Genomic DNA, 22,262 nt, shown 5'->3' on the forward strand with positions numbered 1-22,262 from the left:
GTGCTCTGCTGACTGTGAATAAGTGGTATTGTCATTACTATGGTTTTAATTTTAAAACAGTAGCAGTTACAAATACTTAGGTATTTCAACAAAACTATATTCAGTTCAGTTGCTCAGTCGTGTCTGACTCTTTGCGACCCCATGAATCGCAGCACGCCAGGCCTCCCTGTCCATCACCAACTCCCGGAGTTCACTTAGACTCACGTCTGTCGAGTCAGTGATGTCATCCAACCATCTCATCCTCTGTCGTTCCCTTCTCCCCCTGCCCCCAATCCCTCCCAGCATCAGGGTCTTTTACAATGAGTCAGCTCTTCGCATGAAGTGGCCAAAGTATTGGAATAGTATGCTAAAATATCCAGTTATTCTTCTGAACCCTTGATGGGAGAGCAGTATAAATCCTATGAAGCCTATTCATAAAAACTGATTCATTAATTAAAACCCATCATCAACACCAGCATCGCATGCTTCCCTAAATTATTGAAGCAAGAACTGATAAATGTAAGAAATTAGTTATTACATCCTTAAAAGCAAGCAGAGGTAAAACTTATAACAGCTATAAACGAAATGTCAGTACGACATTGAAATTTAAAACCATAAAAAGAACTTTTAGATAATGAAAACATTTTAACATGGTTTTTGTTTTACTCCACACTTTTCCATAAAAGAACTCTTTCTCTTAAGCACAATTTTCTTTTTTAGATAGGTCCAAAGGAATAAGAGTGGCAGCTTCTGCATCTTTTTAAAAATGCCATTAAATATTTAAATTTTATATTGACATATAGCCGATTGACAATGCTATGATAGTTTCAGGTGGACAGCAAAGAGATTCAGCCATAATATAAAAATTTTTAATCCACCTGTTTATAGGACAAAGCTATTGCTATCTACAGAATGTAATATACCAAACTCTACTTTCTCTCCTGACTTATGACCAGAATTTGAAATCAATTTCTGGGGGCATAACCTCCATTAAATTCCTCAATTAGTGCACAAAAGAAACGTATGTCCAGATTCTTACTTAGATTACATTCTGGCCATTCTTAGTCATTTGAAGCTGTTTTTTACCCTCTCCCAAACCAGCTGCTAAGATGAACTCTGGTCCCATGAATTATTACCCTGTTTCTTGTATTAACCTCTTCCTTGCCAAACTCTGGGTTCCAGAGCTCCTAGGATTTTTAAAAGGAACAGGGACTGAAGTAAATAAAAACACTCATATCTCTGTCTATAAAGAGATCAAACGGAGAGTTTCTCAACATTCCCAAACCAAAAGGGTTTCGGTTAAAAGGGTCACAGACTTTGAAAAGAAAAAGGAACTCTAGGAATTATTCAGTCTATCTATCTATCTACCTCCTTTTACAAACAAGGAAACTCAAAGTACTACATATTAAGCTAATTCCCTTAGAGCAAATCCTTTAAATTCCATATTTTAGATGAAGAATATTTACTGGACAATCTAAGGAACAGAAATATTACAGTAACCTGTTTCAGAAGCTTATCCCAGTTGAGTTTGATTTTGAGTTTGATCTACATGGAGTACAAGTGAAAGGATTTCATTCATTCCACAAATATATGCTGAGCACCAACCATGGCAAAATAGCTGGGCTGGGAAGATGTACCAAATTCTTTGCCCTCATTGAACTTACCTACTAGACAGGCGACAGAGAAAGACAGGAAAGAAAAGAAACAGTAAAACATAGTACGTTAACTGGTAGCAAGTGCTGTGGAGAAAACAAGGCAGGAAAGGGAGATGTGGAGTAGGTTCAAAGCTGGCAGCGACTTAAAAACAGTAGCCAGGGAAGGATCCCTGGGATGGGATATGTAAGTAAAGATGTGAAGAAGATAAGGGAATAAGTCATGTAGCTGTCTTTAGGGGAAATATCACAGGGAAGCCAATAGCAAGGTCAAAGGCTCTGAAGTAAGGGCCTGCCTAGATTGCTCACTCAAGGACAGGCAAGGAAGATAATGCAGCTGGAATGCATGAGGCGGAGTCAGAGAGGTATCAGGAAGCCAGGTGTATAAGTTCTTATAAGCCATTGTAAAGATAACAGAGTAAGATGGACTTACTCTAAACAGGATGTATGTACATCACACAAGGTATTAAGCAGAAGAGTGATGTGATATGACCTCTGATTAAACAGGATAACTCTAGAACCCGATTAATCTGAAGCCGGGTATGGCACTGTGGGACTAGTTAAACTCTAGAACAATTATCCAAACAAAAGATCATGACTGCTGCTGCTGCTAAGTCACTTCAGTTGTGTCCGACTCTGTGCGACCCCATAGATGGCAGCCCACCAGGCTCCCCTGTCCCTGGGATTCTCCAGGCAAGAACACTGGAGTGGGTTGCCATTTCCTTCTCCAATGCAGCAAAGTGAAAAGTGGAAGTGAAGTCACTCAGTCGTGCCTGACTCGTAGCGACCCCATGGACTGCAGCCCACCAGGCTGCACCATCCATGATATTGTCCAGGCAAGAGTACTGGAGTGGGTTGCCATTGCCTTCTCCCAAGATCATGGAAGCTTAGACTAGTATGGTGGCAGCAGGAATAACAAAAAGGCATTGAGTTCTGGATACTTTCTGAAAGTATAGCCAACAGAATGTGCTGAAAAGTGGAATCTAGTAGGTGAGAGAAATACAGACAAATGTATAATACATATGTACAATACAAACATAGATATATAATAAACTACATCCATTTAACGTGCACAATTCAAAGAGTTTTGACAGATGTATATACCTGTGAAACTACTGCCACAATCAGTATACAGATCATTTCCTTCACCTCCAATTCTCACACTCCTTTCCCGTCCCCAAACACTGATCTACTCTCTTTCACTTACAGATCAGTTTGCAGTTCTTAGAATTTTACATAAATGGGATATTATAGTATAAAGGCTTTCTTTAGTGTCTGCCATCTTTCATTCAACATAATGATTTTGAGATTTATTTACACTGCTGCATATACCAGTGGATCATTCCTTTTTATTACTGAGTAGTAGTATATCCCCTATACAGACATATCACTTTTTGTAATCTGTTTCCCTGTTGATGGACATTTGAGTTGTTTTCAGTTTGGGGCTGTGATATTTTGATATAAAAAATATATTTTCAAGACATGGAAGCAACCTAAGTGTCCATCAAGGGATGCTATACATTGGAATATTATTCATCCATAAAAGGAAACTTTGACAGTGTAACAATAGGACTGGACCTTGAGGGCATTATGCCAAGTAATAGAAGTCAGACAGAGAAAGACAAATACTGTATGATCTCACTTATATGTGGAATATAAAAACAAAACACTGAGCTCACTGATACTGAGAACAGACTGGTGATTACCAGAGGAGGGACTAGTGGTGGGCAAAATGGGGGAAAGGGGTCAAAGTGAAAACTTTTAGTTATAAAATACTGTATGGTATATTTGAAACTTGCTAAAAGAATTTTAAAAGTTCTCATCACAAGGAAAAAAGAACTATGTGTAAAAAAGAACTGTAACTATGTGTGGTGATACATATTAATTAGACTTACTGTGATCATTTTACAATATGTAACAAATATCAAATAATTATATTGTACACCTGAAACTAATACAATGTTAAATGTCAATTATATCTCAATTTTAAAACAAATATGAACATGTGTGTGTGTGTGTACCTCCCAGTTCCAGCAGACAGCTCCTAAAACCTTGGAATTTCCTGAGCAACAAGGCTAAGAGGACCATCTTTTGTTAGTCATAATAAACCCCTTTCAACCATAACTTGAGTTTATGTTAATAAGATGATTGTCATGGGCTACAGGACAGGGGCTGATTTTCAGAGCAAACAACCGTTTGACCAGAGAACTGGAACTTTCAGCCTCACCCCTTACCTCAAGGGCCTAGAGATTGAGTGCAATCACCAAGAGTCAATGATTGAATCCGTCATGCTTACAAAATGAAACCTTCACAAAATCCCTAAAAGACAAGTGTGGAGAGCTTCTGGGTTGGTGAAGAACCCAAACTCCTTGGGGTCAGAAGCTCCCACATTTGGGTCATTTCTAGATCATGCTATATGTATCTCTTCATCTGGCTATTCATTTGTATTCTTTATAATAGCCTTTATAATAAACCACTAATAGTAAGTGTTTCCCTGAACTATGTGAGCCATTATAGAGCAAATTACACAACCTAAGGAGGCGGTCAAGAAACCCCGAATTGTAGCCAAGTTGGACAGAAGTGTGGTTAATCTGGGGATCCACTACATTTGGCATCTGAAGTAGGGGGTGGTCTTATGAGGCTGAACCCTTAACCTGGGGGTTTGCACTAACTTTAGGTAGTTAGTGTCAGAATCAAATTAAATTGTAGGATATTCATCTGGTGTCCCCAGAGAATTACAAAATTGCTTGATGTGGAAAATCCACATTTGGTATCAAAAATGACATGTCTTAGTTGTAGGAGCTAATTGGGTAAAGCTAATATGAGTAACTGTGGACCAGTTTTTGAGTAAACATATGTTTTCATTTCTCTTGGGTATACAAGAATGAAATGGATGGATTATATGGTTAGGTATATGCTGGACTAAGAAACGCTGAACAGTTTTCCAAAGCAACTGTAACATTTTACATTTCAAACAATAATTTATGAAAAGTTCTACATTCTTGTCTATACTTGGTATTAACAGGCTTTTGATTAGCCATTCTAATGAGTATATGGAGGTAGTATCTAACTGTAATTTTAATTTGCATTTGCCTGATGATTAATGACATTGATCACCCTTTCACATGCTTACTGGCCTTCAATATATTTTATTTTATGAAGATAAGGGCTTGGTTTTTAAGTTTCTTTTTATTTAAGTTTCTTTTTTAAAGTATGTATTAATTTCTTACATACAATGAAATCTGTTTCTGGGCTTATTCAGTTGTTTTTGTCTATTCTTTAGTATTATGCTGTTTAATATGTTTTACAAAACATATGTATTGGTAATGCTATTTACTCCTAATTACTAGTCACTGAAAATTTTATCTTTATCATTTGCCTATTCTTCCAAGAAAGCATAAATTTTCGGGTCAAATTTCAAAAGAAATATTTTGAGAATTTAGCGCAACAAATATCGACCAATTTTGAAAGCACTCCCATCTTTGGTCCATCTAGTCAAAGCTATGGTTTTTCCAGTAGTCATATATGGATGTGAGAGTTGGACTATAAAGAAAAACTGAGTGCCAAGAAATTGATGCTTTTGAACTGTGGTGTTGGAGAAGACAATTGAGAGTCCCTTGGACTGCAAGGAGATCAAACCAGTCATCCTAAAGGAAATCATATTCGGTCCTCAATATTCATTGGAAGGACTGATGCTGAAGCTGAAACTCCAATACTTTGGCCACCTGATGTGAAGAACTGACTCATTGGAAAAGACCCTGATGCTGGAAAAGATTGAAGGCAGGAGGAGAGGGGACAACAGAGGATGAGATGGTTGGATGGCATCACCAACTCGATGGACATGAGTCTGAGCAAGCTCTGGGAGTTGGTGATGGACAGGGAGGCCTGGCGTGCTGCAGTCCATGGGGTCACAAAGAGTCAGACACGACTGAGTGAATGAACTGAACTGAACTCAATAAAAGTGAGTCAAGCATTTTTTTTCCTAATGCATATGAAAGTATGTTTACAGTATACTGTAGTCTATTAACAATATAAAGTACAAAAGCTTCATGTACAAAAAACAATGTACATATACCGTAATTTTACAATGTGTTTGTATGTTAGTTGCTCAGTCATTTCCCACTCTTTGCAAACCCCTGGACTATAGCTTGCCAGGCTCCTCTGTCCATAGGATTCTCCAGGAAAGAATACTGGAGTTGCCATTCCCTTCTCCAGGGGATCTTCCCAACCCAGGGATTAGTAAATCAAAAAATACCTTATTGCTAAAAATACTAGCCATCATCTGACAAAACAAAGTTGCCACAAACCTTTAATTTGTAAAAAACTGCAATATCTGTGAAGCACAATAAAATGAGGTATGCCTATAATGAGAGCCTTATCCCTAAGTCCCATTTTTACTTCTGTTATGTTTTATTGCATTGTCCAGAACTTGGCAACAACAACAACAAAATGTTGTGGTACAAAAAGCTAGTAGTGGGATCAGTGAGCATTTGTCTTATTCTATTTTCACAGAAATGTCTCTAGTGTTTCATCATATAGCATGGTATTGGCTATTGATTTAAATAGAAATTCTTTCTTTTCCCCAATTAAACTAGACTTCATCCTATTAAAGTCTTAATAAAGAAGGAATATTGAATTTTATCAAGCTCTTTTCTGGCAGTGGTCAAGGCAACCATGTAATTTTTCATAGTTGACCGCATATTCACTCAAGATTCCTTATTCAATGGATAAATTCAATCTGATTATGACATACTGTCTTTTAATATTCTGTTGAGTCTGATTTGCTGAAAGTTTATATTGGCTGTTCCCTTGACTGCACCAAATCTGTAATAGTACCTTTTGGTAGTCTGTCAAGTTTGATATTGGGACAAAATGAACTAGATACCTTTGTATATGTACACTATGAAACCATTTAATATAGAAAATTATTTTCTAGAAAGCTTGGAAGAATGTGTCCATAATACCTTTCAGATTTTGGATATGTTTTCATTTGAGAGAATGGGTTTATAATTTTCCTAAGTAAAGAAGAAATGGAAAAGTTATTTGACTATAGTTATTTATTCATTCAGCAATGATCTATTGAGTACCCATCTACATACTAGGCATTGGAATTACATTGTGTGCAAAATAGCCTTCAAAGCTACCCTGAAAAGAGTATGTTCTAGTTGAGGGAAAAGAGACACAAATACTCAGAAATCATGGCTAACAGTGCTAAGTATTAAGAAAAATAAGAATCTAGAAGAACAGATGGTTTGGGAACCCAAACATAGTCTGAAGATTATGGAACAGTTTCCCCATCGATGTGAAATTTTGAGTTGAAACCTAAAGAAAAATAGAAATTAACTGTTCAAAACAAGTGTAACAGCATTCCAGGAAAAACCAAGAGGATGTGAAAAAGTCCTGTGTGAAGGAAGGCCGTGTTTAGCAGATAAACAGCAAGATCAATATGTCTAGAGTCCATGAGCTAAGAGAGTAAGGGCAAGGGGTGGGGAGAAGTAGGAAGTTAATAATAGTGTATCATGTATTTGAAATTTGCCAAGAGAGTAAATCTCAAATGTTTTTCACCACACACACACAATTATAATCATGTGCGGCAATGGATATGTTAATTAGCTTGACTGTGGTAATCATTTCACTATACATATATCAAAACATCACATTGTACACCATTAATATATATATAATTTTTGTCAATTATACCTCAATAAAGCCAGGAAAACATGTTTAATGGTCTTTCTCATATTTATCCCACTACATTCCTATTCTGTAACCTATAAATTTCCCTTGTTTTTAGTATTTCGTTTTTTTCAGTTTATGTTTCATTTCTAGCTTCATACAGCATTTATCTTTTAATGAACAAGAAGTAGAGCCCCAGCCTATGACGGCAAATCTAGACAACATGCTACTTCTTCGTGTATGCCTTCCCTGGTTCTCCTACTTCTTGTTTATTTCTGTACTTAATTGCCAGTATTGCATATCTGAAGGTCATCTCTCTGGGCACATTTTCAACAACCTCTCGTTTTCCAAAGATGATAAGGATAATGGTAGCTGTCATTTATTGAGCACTTCTATATACCAGGCACTGTTCAAAGAGTTTTACATGAATTAATTCATTTAATCTTTATAGAAACTGTGTGACAGATACTAATTCCTATTTTATAATGATGTAAACGAGACAAAAAAGCTAGGCAACTTGCCCATAGTCTCTCACAGCTCCTAAGTAAAATAAAAATGTGTGGGCTGAACATAACATGTTAGACTGACTTCAGAGCCTAAGCTATTGCCTCTGGGTAAAAGGTAGGATACTTCCTTCTCTTCAGGAACTGAACAGGCCAAAGGCTGGGCTAAACCACCCCCACAAGAAAGACGACTTTGACACGCAATCTAAAACAAGCAAAATATCCCTCCTAAATAACAATCATCAACCAAGTGGGGGTTTTAAAGTGTTATTTCATATTTCTATTTGGATTTTGTCTGCATAAATGGTTTGCATAATGTCTGTTCAGTAATAAACCACTATCCTGACAGAAGATCAGTTTCAGTAATTCTTCCAGAGATACTTGAAAAGATGGTAAAGTGTTTTTCAGTTCATTTGATATGGAGAATAAGTCAAAATTATTATACTATTTTCTTTGCATCATTTCTTTCTTATCTACTTGAAGTATCCTGGACATAGAGTATGCTAATACCTCCCACAAAGGGGACGCTGTGAGTGCAGAGTGAGCTCCAAAATCATGTTGCCTGCTGCTCTCTTATTAACATGTGTGTATTTAGCTCTTTAGCAGCTCTCTGCATCAAAGATCATTGTTAAAGGTCTTAACCTTAAGGACCTATCACAGCTAACTGTACCTATAGAAGAATATAGGCATCAACTAAGTCAAACACAGCAGGCACTTGCCAAGTGGACTGGTCACCACGGTATTTATTGACCAGCTTTACATGTCTTCTTTAAAACACACTTCTGTTTGCAGCAAACTAAATGTTTGACTCAAATACAGTATTCCATTAGCAATATACTGTCACATTGTATCTCCCCAAGTTAAAATATTATGCTGTGTTCATTCTCATCCCTTTTATGACACTTTGTGATTACATAACATTTAAATATTGTGATGTGAATACAAAAAAGAGTGTTTCTATGAAAACTAAGATAAATATTTTGGGAAAACACTGAAATCTTTGGAAAGCCTCTAAAAATTAGAAAAGAGAAATTATTTTAAAAATAAAAAATCAAGTAGGATTCCATACCAGTTTGATATGCACATGTGTAAGTTCATGTTCTACTTCAAGGAACTTGGAATTGGAATTATTATAATAGATAGATATTGTAAGTTATTTATGGAAGAAAGATTACAGCAGTCTCCAGTCATTAGACCCATACTCAATGAAACAAAGCTGAACTTTACTTCAAAAGATTTGAAATTAATGTATAATATATGCTTTAATTTAAAAACAAAATGTTTATAGAATGTATATATCAATTTGTAATTCTCTAACTAGCATTTTCAATTCATCAATCAACTGCTGGCTCCACACATATCCTAGACATACAGAAGAGCACCAGGTAATATTCAAGCAATATCGGGCTGCCTTCTCTTAAGAAATCTATAATGTATACCAATATTTATGCTTATACACTTATAATTTATAACATGCAATTGCCTACTTATAAGGTCCTGAGTGTACCTGCAAGGCAGAATTTATCAGTTTGCCAACCATCTATCGATTTCACTTTCACTTGCTTGATAATGAATAATAAAAGTAAGAATTTAAGCTATATTCTTTGGGTTTGGTGAGGAAGAAAACCCTTTCATGACTTTTAGTAAAATTTTTTCACCAAATCTTTCCAATCTTGAGTTTTCTTTTGTTGTATTTTCCTTGTTTCTCCCTCATCTTACTTTAACCTTACTGTGTGCTAAATAGTTGATTCACCCTAGAGGTGGTTCCGGAGAAGGCAATGGCACCCCACTCCAGTACTTTTGCCTGGAAAATCCCATGGATGGAGGAGCCTGGTGGGCTGCAGTCCATGGGGTCGCTAGAGTCAGACATGACTGAGCGACTTCACTTTCACTTTTCACTTTCATGCATTGGAGAAGGAAATGGCAACCCACTCCAGTGTTCTTGCCTGGAGAATCCCAGGGACGGGGGAGCCTGGTGGCTACCGTCCATGGGGTCGCACAGAGTCGGACACGACTGAAGTGACTTAGCAGCAGCAGAGGTGGTTCAATCTTACTCAAATCACAGAGGAAAAAAATATAGAACACAGCTACTGTGTTTGTGACTCTCCTTTTGTCGCTATAAAATATTAAAGCAGTTGCATATAAAAGACTGTTCTGAATCATAAGTCATCACAAAAGGTTTTGACATACTCTTAAAGATTGAAGAAAAATGAGAATATCTTTGTTGTCCATGCAAACACACAGTATTACATTTCCATAATTTCCATTATAGTATAAAGAAAGGTTAAATAATGTAAAATAAAATGTTTATGGAAAAGTAAGATTTCAGTGTGTAGTGCTATATGTATGCATAGAAACTCATCCAACAGAATTAACACATCAATACTTGGCTAAATCTGATGTCCTAATGGAATAGTTACAGAGAGATCTTTTAGAGAGGTCATCAATCTTCACAACAGATTTCAGAATAAAATTCTGCAACAAGGCAGCCAACTGCTTCAAAACTCCAAAAATGAGTTAGTGCCAAATAACTTCACTGCACTTTAATTGAATATAGAATACAAATGGAATATTGTCCTAAAAATTATACTAGATTTCGAGGATAGCAACGTTACTGCAGTTAATGCTAATTATGCTCCATTCACCTTTCTCTCATTCTTTCACCTTCCTGGTAGAGGATGTCAGAAAAAGTAAGCAAGATCCTCCTTTTGCAGGAAAAAGAAGGATCAACAAGTCACATTTCTACTGCTCAGGAAAGAAAGACACTGTGATCTCACTCTTCTCTCTATAAGCAAAGACTATCCCTCTAAAGCAAAAGGTGGTCATTTCAGTATGTTTGTAATCAGCTATTTCTGTGAAATGGAATACTTCATAATCGCTGCTGAGCGCTAAGGAAGTGATCATCAAGAAACACATTATCCATCCATGCTCATGTTTTCTTAACTGGCTGGGGAACTGGCAATGGCAAATAGATGGGTAGAAGGAAAAATTAATGTGTACATACTGACACAGTGCCACTGCATTTAAAAAATAAATGTGTACATACATGGCACAGTGCCATAGTTTATTTCTACTGTATGCTTACTTTCTCTGTAGAAAATGTACAAAAATTAAGAAGAAAATGTTAGAGAATAAAAACCATTCATGATCCTTTCATAGAGAAGAAACTATTAATATTTTGGCTTATTTCTTCAGTTCATGCTCCATCCCCCAAGGAATGCCTGACTGTGCTGCCTAACTCCACCTCAAAAAAGCCTTCCTTAACTGATGTCTATTTCTTTATGAGGGACAAAAATATGAAGTATAAAATTGTTCCTGCAGTGATATTCATTATGACACATTTAGGAATACTTGGTATCAAAAAATGAACCTATGGAGCATCATAAATAAGAGTAACATGACTGCATATGTGGAAAAAAGTTTTAATATGTAACACTGTATAAAATTTTAAAAACCTACAATGATGTGACTATTTTCTAGAAAATATAAATTACCAAAAATCATTCAAGAATATGAAGAATATGTGAAGAGGCCCAAGGCAGAGATTGGAAAGTGAAGTGAAGTTAAAGTGAAAGTCATCCGGTTGTGTCTAACTCTTTGTGGACATATACAGTCCATGGACTGTACAGTCCATGGAATTCTCCAGGCCAGAATACTGGAGTGAGTAGCCTATCCCTTCTCCAGGGGATCTTCCCTACCCAGGAATCGAGCCGGAGTCTCCTGTCCTGCACTGAAGGCAGATTCTTTACCCACTGAGCTATCAGGGAAGTCCAAGAGATTGGAAAAAAATAGTCAATTATCCATATAGCCTAAGAGTCATTTAGGATAAGATGATTTCTAGAAGTTAAAGCCTAAAATAACACATAATCCTTACAGGAAGTTTATCAGCTCACTCTACAGAGTGATAGAACTTTGATAACAAAACTTAATAAAAATTGCTGCCACCAACACAAATGCTTATGCAGATGTACTTTTCTTAAAAAAAAAAATTCAGTGAGGAAAGGTGAGCCCTGAGATTGAAAAGACACTATAAGTACCAAGCAGCATGAATAAAAATAAACTAGTCTCTAGATATTTTTTAGTAAAATTGCAGAATATAAGGAGAAGGAAGTTCGTAGGAAAAAAATACAGATTTTTACAAAAGGATGACAAGTGGGTTGATCACAGACTTTTCATCAATAAAAACAGATGAGGAAAAGAATTTTCAAAGGAAAACTGTCAATGTGCAGTTTAATACCCAGATAATCTATCCTTCAAGAGTCATAGCAAAATAAAGATATTACAGATATACAAAGATAAAAGGCATCTGTAGATCTTCACTGAACAAAATACTAAAGATACAATCCAGCAAGAAGGAAAGTGAACCCACAGGGAAATAATAGTAAATATAGAGGTTGATAAATTATAAAACTACAGTCTGTTTTATTGTTAGTGTTTTTCTGAAAAAATTAATATTCTAATAACAATAAGATTTGTACATAGGGTACATAATGAATAAAGTATATTAAACTATTTACATTGTTTAGGAAAGAATAAAAATGCTAAATAATTTAGATTTTCAAAATTCAGCAAGTTGTATGTAGATATTAACTTAATTGACTGAAAAAAAATTTATTTGCAGATAATTTACTCAGAATATCCAGGTCATTCTGGATGAATAGCCTTTCCAATTATTTAGAAATTATAATCCAAAAATGTTACAATGATGAAAAATAAAGATACAGCCCGCAAAATTTGATAGATAAATTATCTTATTTTTTCTTAACATTATATGACTTCAGGATTCAAACACACACACCCCAAATGTAACACAACATTTAAAAAGGATTTGTTCCCTGCCCTGACATAAAACTGAATAAGGGAATTCAGGACTCTTGCACTACTCAAGTTGCCACTGTGATGTCAGTCTCATCATCAGTTATGATCGCCTCTCTTATCCATTTTTGTTCAGCCTCGGCATCTTTGCCATTGGTGCTGATCCTTTACCATCCAGTATATCACATAATTGCCACCTGATACTGAGAAATGTTCTTTTTCTTTGAAGTTAATTATTAAAAAGGCATTTGGGTCATAATATCATAAATTACTACTTTATAAAAAAGTATGGTTACCTATAAGAAGAAACATTACTACTATTTTTGAGCAGGCATGTCACAGGCACCAAAGAGCTAGGATATTAGTTTGTAAGACATCATCCCCATCAACAGATGAGGAAAGAATACAGATATACTACCATAAACAGATTATCAATAAATACAACTTTTCCTACTCATTATATAAAAGAACATCTAGCAATTCAGCTCTTATAGCCTCAGGAATACTGGTGATAAGTAATGTAAAAGAAAAACAGATTGAGATCTCCCAGTTACTCCAACCCACAAGCAGTAGCTTGGATAAAGAAAAGATAGTTAGTAGAGCAATCATGTTACTCTACCTACAAAGGAAGGCCTTATGTATGTATGTATGTAAGTATGTGTGTGTGTTAGTTGCTCAGTTGTGTCCAACTCTTATGCAACCCCATGGACTGTAGCCTACCAGGCTCCTCTGTCCATGGAATTCTCCAGACAAGATACTGGAGTTGGTAGCAATTCCCTTCTCCAGGGGATCTTCCTGACCCAGGGATCAAACCCTATTCTAATACTAAAACTTTATCCCTATCCTTATATACATCCACAAGAAATATTTGAAAAATTGGTCAAATAAGGTGTATATGCTCATATAGGAAAAAAAAAAAAAAAACCCAGGTATGACTTTCACCATGGAAAACTATTTAAGGGACTCTAATAGCCTTCTCCATACAATATTGCCTTTAAAGAAACTTCTTGACTATAAGTGAGCCCAATTGAAGAAAATTATTCAAACCGTTCTTTGCTCCTTCTTCACAAGTTATCTGTCTACTTAAAATAGAGTGAACTCTACTAAAACTAGCACAAAATGTATTTTCATATTATAGCTTGTTTTCATTTTTTGTCATTTAAACTTCTACTCCCCATTTGTGTAATCCTACTAAAATGAACCATTTGCACATACTTGAAAGGGAAGGCTTAAAATACACTTCTATTAGAATCAATGTGAATATACTGACTAGAGACTGTATATCAATCGTTCTTTCATAATTGGCATGCACAATAAAAGAAAATACAACATTCTATGAACCTAAGTGCTTGTGCCTTAAATATATAAAAGCAGTATCTCAAATTCACTTAGGTGATTGGAGTACCAGAAACACATATGAAACATTTACATGTGTAATTTTTTAAAAGTACATAATTTTGTGTATCTAGAGCCAGCATAAGTAATTAATCGTAGGTTAAACAGACTACCTGACCTGCCTCTTGAGAAACCTATATGCAGGTCAGGAATCAACAGTTAGGACCGGACATGAAACAACAGACTGGTTCCAAATAGGAAAAGGAGTACGTCAAGGCTGTATATTATCACCCTGCTTATTTAACTTATATGCAGAGCACATCATAAGAAACGCTGGACTGGAAGAAACACAAGCTGGAATCAAGATTGCCGGGAGAAATATCAATAACCTCAGATATGCAGATGACACCACCCTTGCAGAAAGTGAAGAGAAACTAAAAAGTCTCTTGATGAAAGTGAAACTGGAGAGTGAAAAAGTTGGCTTAAAGCTCAACATTCAGAAAACGAAGATCATGGCATCTGGTCCCATCACTTCATGGCAAATAGATGGGAAAACAGTGGAAACAGTGGCCGACTTTATTTTGGGGGGCTCCAAAATCACTGCAGATGGTGACTGCAGCCATGAAATTAAAAGACGCTTACTCCTTAGAAGAAAAGTTATGACCAACCTAGATAGCATATTCAAAAGCAGAGACATTACTTTGCCAACAAAGGTCTGTCTATTCAAGGCTAAGGTTTTTCCAGTGGTCATATATGGATGTGAGAGTTGGACTGTGAAGAAAGCTGAGCGCTGAAGAATTGATGCTTTTGAACTGTGGTGTTGGGGAAGACTCTTGAGAGTCCCTTGGACTGCAAGGAGATCCTACCAGTCCATTCTGAAGGAGATCAGTCCTGGGTGTTCTTTGGAAGGAATGATGCTAAAGCTGAAACTCCAGTACTTTGGCCACCTCATGCGAAGAGATGACTCACTGGAAAAGACTCTGATGCTGGGAGGGATTGGGGGCAGGAGGAGAAGGGGACGACAGAGGATGAGATGGCTGGATGGCATCACCGACTCGATGGACGTGAGTTTGAGTGAACTCCGGGAGTTGGTGATGGACAGGGAGGCCTGGCGTGCTGCAATTCATGGGGTCGCAAAGAGTCGGACACAACTGAGCGACTGAACTGAACTGAACTGAAATGGCCTTCCCCTGTGGTTCAGCTGGTAAAGAATCCACCAGCAATGAGGGAGACCTGGGCTCGATCCCTGGGTTGGCAAGATCTTCTGGAGATGTGAAAGGCTACCCACTCCAGTATTCTGGCCTGAAGAATTCCGTGGACTGTATAGTCCATGGGGTCGCAGAGAGTCAGACATGACTGAGCGACTTTCATTTTCTTTCACTTCAGTTATTTAATAACAGCTATAGAAGGAAAGAGTAAGTACTTTTCAGTAAACTGGAAAATAATTATTACCTTCATATCACTTTACACTATGTTACAAGGAAACTCACTATTGTAGAGCTCATTTCTCATCCACAAAAAGACAAATAATAACAAGTGTTGGTGAAAATGTGGAGAAATTTGACTCCTCATATATTGTTGGTGGGTATGTAAGATGATGTCATGTTGGAAAACAGTCTAGCAGTTTCTCAAATGATTAAACATGGGGTTACATACTATTTAACAATTCTGCTCCTAAGTATATACCCAAGAGACAGGAAACATATATCAACATAAAAATCTGTATACAAATGTTCATAACAGCATTATTCAAAATAGTAAAAAAGTGGAAACAGCTCAAATGTCTATCAACTGATGAATGAATACCATGTGGTATATTCATACAATGAAATATTATTCCTTTATAAAAAGCAGTAAAAATGATATGTGCTACAACGGGTATGATCTTTAAAAACATACTAAATGAAAGAAGCCCAGACACAAAAGGCCACATGTTGTATAAAAATATATGAAATTTCTAGAATAGACAAATCCATTGAGACAGAAAGAAGATTAGTGGTTTCCAGGGGCTACGCAGAGAGGAAAAGGAAGTGACTGCAAACAAGCATAGATTTCTTTTGGGGCAATAAAAATGTTCTGTAATTATAGATTGGTGATAGTGGGCAACTTTATAAATACATGAAAAGCCACTGAGTTGTACACTACAAAACAGTTTAAATTTTATTGTATGTGAACTATACCTCAATTTTAAAAAAGAATGAACACAAAATCTGTATTTAGTGAAACTTACTTAGATATTAAATGAAGCATATTCTAAATATTTCATCTATTATGAAATCTAATCCATCTAATAACTCTAAGAAACTTGCTTTTACAATGTAAACATTTTTGTTAAAAATAATGTCACACTGTCAAAATCTTTTACCATGCTTCAGTGTGCCCATCAAAAAGACTTAGAAACAAAAGTTGCAAATTAAAACAAAGTCAAGTATGGATTTATACCAGTTACATGATTCCCTCAGAGTGGCTCATATGAATCACTGGTATATTCTGAGCATCATAAATGATTATGATTACAGACTTATTTACACAAGGTAAAATTTATAAATCTTTGACGAGGAGTCAAATTTCTAACAAGGAGACAACGACTGTTTGTTTTTATTTTGTACCACAATTAATGTCCCAAACCTAGAATTTCTCTCTTGCTGTGTCTCAATTCTGCTAATTCCCCTCTAAAAAAAAATAAAAGACAATTCTACAGGAATGCAGAACAATTGCATGTAGTAGCTTAAAATCATATTAATTCAAATTAATATTACTGGAGGACTGTATGACTTATTATTATAATAAAAAAAAGTGTGAACTGTTAATATACTAAAATAATCTTATTATTCCTGTTGCACAGATTAATTCATTTTAATTCTAGAAAAGTATACTTAATTGCCAAGCCAAGAACCTGCTGAGGCTACTTCATTCATTAAGTCAACAACTATTGGCTGAGCAGTTATTTTGTTTACAATATTCTTTAAATTGGAGGATAATTGCTTTACAATGTTGTGTTGGTTTCTGCCATTTGACAATGTGAATCAGCCATAAGTATACATACACCCCCTCCCTGTTAAGCCTCCCTCCCACCTCACCTCTCAAGGTCATCACAGAGCACCAAGCTGTTCTCTTATCTAGAAAAGCACTAAAATCCTTCATGGTGATGCCTGCTCCTCATGACTAGCAGAAACCTTCTGCAAAAGAAATACGTGCTTCATTGCATGTACTCCCCCCTTCACCAAAATCACATAGGTATGACCTACCCGCACCCCCTGCCCCCCTGCTTCTTTAGAGTGGTTTCTCAGAAGTATCCGAGGTGATATCTCTCAGGCTATAGTCCTCATTTTGCCCCAGGTAAAACTGAATTTGCAGCTCTCACATTGTACATCTTTTTTAGTCAGCACTAGATAAAGATGAGGAAAAATCTAAATTAAAGTAATGGCAGAAGGAGGACAGCTGAATAGTCTCAAGTCATATTCAGGAGGTAAAAATCAGCGGAACTTGAGTGACTCCATATAGAGGAAGCAATACTATCTAGAAGATAAGGCTTGCATAGGCTTCAAAAACCCTGGGTTAGAGATTTGCCTCTGACTCCTTCCAAACTGTGTATGTTAGACAATGACTTCATCACCATAGGTTTCCATCTCCTCTGTAAAATGGAGATAGCAAGAGTACCTACATATCATATTACTGTCATGAGGACCGAATTAGAAAAGAACGCATGTAAAGCACTTAGCACAGTGCCCATTACATAGGACAAGGTAAACTCGCATCCCACTGACCACAATAGAAAATACAGGAAAGGGGCTTTGCTGGTGGCTCAGTGGTAAAGAATCCACCTGCCAATGTAGGAGACACAGGTTCAATCCCTGATCCGGGAAGATCCCACATGCTACAGAGCAACTAACCCCATGCGCCTCAACTATAGAGCCTGTGCTCTAGAGCCAGGGAGCCGCAAGTACTGAAGCCCATGCTCCCTAGAGCCCACGCATGCTCTGCAACAAGAGAAGCCATTACAAGGAGAAACCTGTGCACTGCACTAGAGTAGCCATGCTCACTGCAACTAGAGAAAAGCCCACGTAGCAAGAAAGACCCAGCACAGCCAAAAATAAATAAAAACACCTTTAAAATAAAATAAAATAAAAATTTTTAAAAAGAAACTACAGGAAGAACTGTAAATGGGGAGAAGAGTAGAGATTAGCTAGGGGCCAACAGATAGGATTTATAATCCTAGAGAATGGTGAAATGATTTGTGAAAGTAAATTAAATAAAACTAAACTTTTCTATCTATGAAAGCCTTGAATACCATACTACAGGATTTGAATTAAATGAATTTACTGTCTCTTAAATACAGAGTTTAGAGCTCATCTGGAGAAGGCAATGGCACCTCACTCCAGTACTCTTGCCTGGAAAATCTCATGGGCAGAGGAGCCTGGTAGGCTGCAGTCCATGGGGTCGCTAAGAGTCGGACACGACTGAGCGACTTCACTTTCACCTTTCACTTTCATGCATTGGAGAAGGAAATGGCAACCCACTCCAATGTTCTTGCCTGGAGAATCCCAGGGACGGGGGAGCCTGGTGGGCTGCCATCTATGGGGTCACACAGAGTCGGACACAACTGAAGTGACTTAGCAGCAGCAGAGCTCATCTATTATACCAAGCCTTTTACTTTCTAGATGAGAAAAGTAAGACCCACAGGATGAAGGAACATCCCAAAACTCACACCAACCACTGACATACACAGTATGAGCTCACTAATAAGTTAAGTGCTATGCATAGTCTTCAATTTCTTAACAAAACTCTGAGTGCTTACACAAAACTTCCTCCCACCTCCATCCTTAAGACAGTGGAAAATTTGAAATGACCAAGATAAGAACTGAAAAGATTTAACGTAATCTAGTAGTGATGGTTATAATGAAGGTTTTCAACAAATATTATTAAACCTCTTGCTTAAAAAAAAAAATAACTACAGAATTTTATGAAAACTCAAATGCCTTCCATGTGTGAGGGCTGCCTCTTTTACTGATGACATGATAGATTTAAAGTATGTAAATTAATCTTTAATAATTTTTAAAATATGTTTTTAATCAAGTAAATATACTTCCTAAAATTTGTTACAGAAATCAGTTAACATCTGATTCCTTTATTTTGGGAAACATAACTACAGAGACAATAACTATTACAAGAAGCTTCCTTTCTAGAGTCCTCAGTAAGACCCCAGATCACAAAGACGCTGCATGAATTAATGGAGTATCTAGAGGGCTGTGCAGTAAGTCTCTAAATGCCAATAATGACTATTATTTTTCCCTCAAACTCTTTCCTTTTCCTTTTTATCATTCACTCTTTTCACTGCATGTGGCTCTCCCTCTCTGTCCATTCCCTAAGTTTCATATGGTACTGCCAGACTGGTGCTTAACCAAAAGATTTTCAGCACTAAATGAGGCAGAAGTTACATTATGTGCATAAAATATTTTTAACTCTAATCAAAAGCAGAGCTATATAGGCAAAAGCAAGACCAGCCAAAGAATGAAGACACCATAACCAGAACAATGTTATAAATTATGTGGGATGCCAAGACCCACAGATCCTCAACTTAAAAATAAGTTACATATAAAGAAACTTGACCACTCTAATTAAAGAATCTCTTTTCTGATCCATAAGAACTTCTATCTTCACTTAAGTTTTAAAATCAAAGTAGAAGTGTTTTCAATTTATTGAAATTAATAATATGAATTCTAAATTTGGGGTCCTAAAGGGAAAATGGAATGGAATATTATTTTAAGTACCGAAGAGTGTACTTTTAGCCTAAATAGGCCACTCTATAAAGCATTTACCACCTACTCAATCAAAGAGGAAAGGTCTGTAGGATGAGAAAGCTCTACCTCTTCTTAAAGAAAATCATGAGGGTAAAGGTCAATAATACTCTACTCTGTAGTTAAATGGTCATATACCTAACTGGGCAAAGAAGCATTTCAACAGAAAAATTTTAATTAATAGCTTTGACAAGAAAGAATTCAAACAAGAACTGAAAAAAATTTGTTTCTTGACAGACAAAAACACTAAAAGTGTTCAGATTTATATACACCAAATGGAATTTATTTTACTGAAATAACATTTTTTCAGTAATTCAAGTGCTAAGATATGTAAATGTTAATAGCTGAGAATGAAGACAGTAATGGGTTAACCTTTTTTTTTTGTTAAGTGACCTTGGTATGACTTATCCATAACAAAACCAACTTCTCAGCAATACAGATGGTAGACTAGACACTGCCAATGTTTTAAGCTTAGAAAATGTTTTTAATTTTTTGTATTTCCCCACGCTGTGTTTACCACTTTACATATGTCTCTGACTGCCAAAGAATTGTTAACTAATCGGCATGAGATTCATTTTGTTAGCACACAGCTGGGTACTTTAGTCATACAACATCTGCTTCTCAACATATCTTCTGCTTTGCTTCAACTACTTCAAAACCTTTTCTAAAAGCTGTTACGGTAAAACATATATGCCTCTCAATGTTTGGGATTTGATAATCATCATTATGTTTACCGTTGTACTAAATTATCAGTAGCTTCTGAATAACTGAAAATTGTACAGTGAATCTAAGTTCCAGAAAATCTGGCATTAACATCAATTAGTAAAACAACACAGTTGAGCCTAAGAATGAAACTCAGTAGGAGTCATGCAACAATCAGATATTATTCTTTATGTACATATCACTAAGCTCTCTGAGTGAAGACTTAATGGAAAAATAAATGAAGCTTCAAAATATAAGTATTAAAATGAAAAAAATGTAAGATGTACCCACAGGAAAGAACATACTGCCTTCTGCAACAAAGATTCAGATTTTCTATATACTTTACTTTTTATTATAGAAAGAACAATTAGCCAGCATATGAATTATCTATTTCCCTTAGCTTCTCCTCCTGCTTTTTCACTTGGGATGAGTGTTAGCTCTGCATGCTACCAAGAGAGGTGAAACCCAAGCATAGGCCATTCAACTCATGATACATATTCTGTTCCAAACGTTTGTTTTTAAACTGGCTGGAAGTCATAAAATATTTCCCTATTGAAATTATGGATAATGGCAGGGAGATCTCATTCCTCAGAAACCAAAATGTAACTAAACTAGAGAACTTACAATAAATAGAATACAATCCTAACATCCTTCACACCACTATTTCTACAGCAAAATTCATTCTAGAATCCAAATGAGCATTTGAGTAACATATCCTCCCAATCACTGGCAAAGCAGCAAGAGCTACACAGTTCTGCTTTCCTTTTCTCTCCCAATCAGCCAAAAATCAACAGAGAGAGCAGGTGAAAGGAGGCCTTATAACTGTGAAAGATTCCAACAACAGGAAGTTGGGTGGTAGGAGGCAGAAGTACAGGAGATCCCACTGTTCTCACTGAATCTGATGAGGGTGGCAAGGGAAATCCCAAACATGAGATACTAGGGGGTAAGTAGTGGCTTTAAGAATGCCATGACTTTTGGGCAGCTGAAGCTAAAACTCTGGGTCTCTCTCAAAAAAAGGCAGTAGCCATCAAACTATCAGAGGGACTCCAGTGATGTTATGAGGCTTTGCTGTTGTCTGTCTGGTGGTGGTTGACACGTTGGCTGCAGGGTAAGTGGACAGAGTGGTAAAAATTTTTTGCAAGCATTCTTAAACCAATGAGATAAGAAAATGGCTGAAGAGTTAAGTTTTGCAAAATGTCAGCCCCTAAATAATAAGATAATAAGGACACAGCTAATCCACTACTCTTAGCTTTAGCTTGACATGTATTACAACAAAGCCCAATGATTACCTGTTAGGTGCGCCAGGCTATTTAAATGATAAGCATACCCTGTGACAGTGTTCAGGGCTATGTCATCACACAGAAGCAGCAGCAGCAGAGGCACAACCACTGTGGAAGATACTTACAATATTCTCAGCCCTAGTTCAAGAATGATTGCAGGTCAAACACAGTTACCCATTCTTGACTTTCCCAGTCTGTCCTAGAACTTGGATAATGGCAACTATGATTAGGACAGCAGCTAAGCTATTATTGGAGTTCATGCCTTCTCACTTTATCCAGCTTTTGACATGATAGCTGAGACTTCACAGACATCCTGCAACTATGAGAAAGACAGGAAATTTAAGTCACTGAAGACTACCTCCAGACTGTACATTATGTCAAGCCATTTAATTTTTTGTTATTGGTTTAAGCCTTTGCTAATAAATCTTCCCTTTGCTCATAGCTATATATCTTATCTAAAACTACCATAGCCTATAAAGTCGATCATAAGCTAAGCATTACACAAAAGCATCTTCATATATT

The 22,262-nt window shown here is 36.5% G+C and overlaps 1 protein-coding gene across 5 annotated transcripts in view; it reads right to left on the minus strand.

The window, feature by feature from the left end:
* The window catches only part of MAGI3 (membrane associated guanylate kinase, WW and PDZ domain containing 3), a 261,069-nt gene that overhangs the window by 179,041 nt on the left and 59,766 nt on the right, over positions 1 to 22,262 (minus strand). The window lies entirely within an intron of this gene.

This window comes from Bubalus kerabau, chromosome 6, assembly GCF_029407905.1.
Source record: "Bubalus kerabau isolate K-KA32 ecotype Philippines breed swamp buffalo chromosome 6, PCC_UOA_SB_1v2, whole genome shotgun sequence".
Taxonomy (NCBI): Eukaryota; Metazoa; Chordata; class Mammalia; order Artiodactyla; family Bovidae; genus Bubalus; species Bubalus kerabau.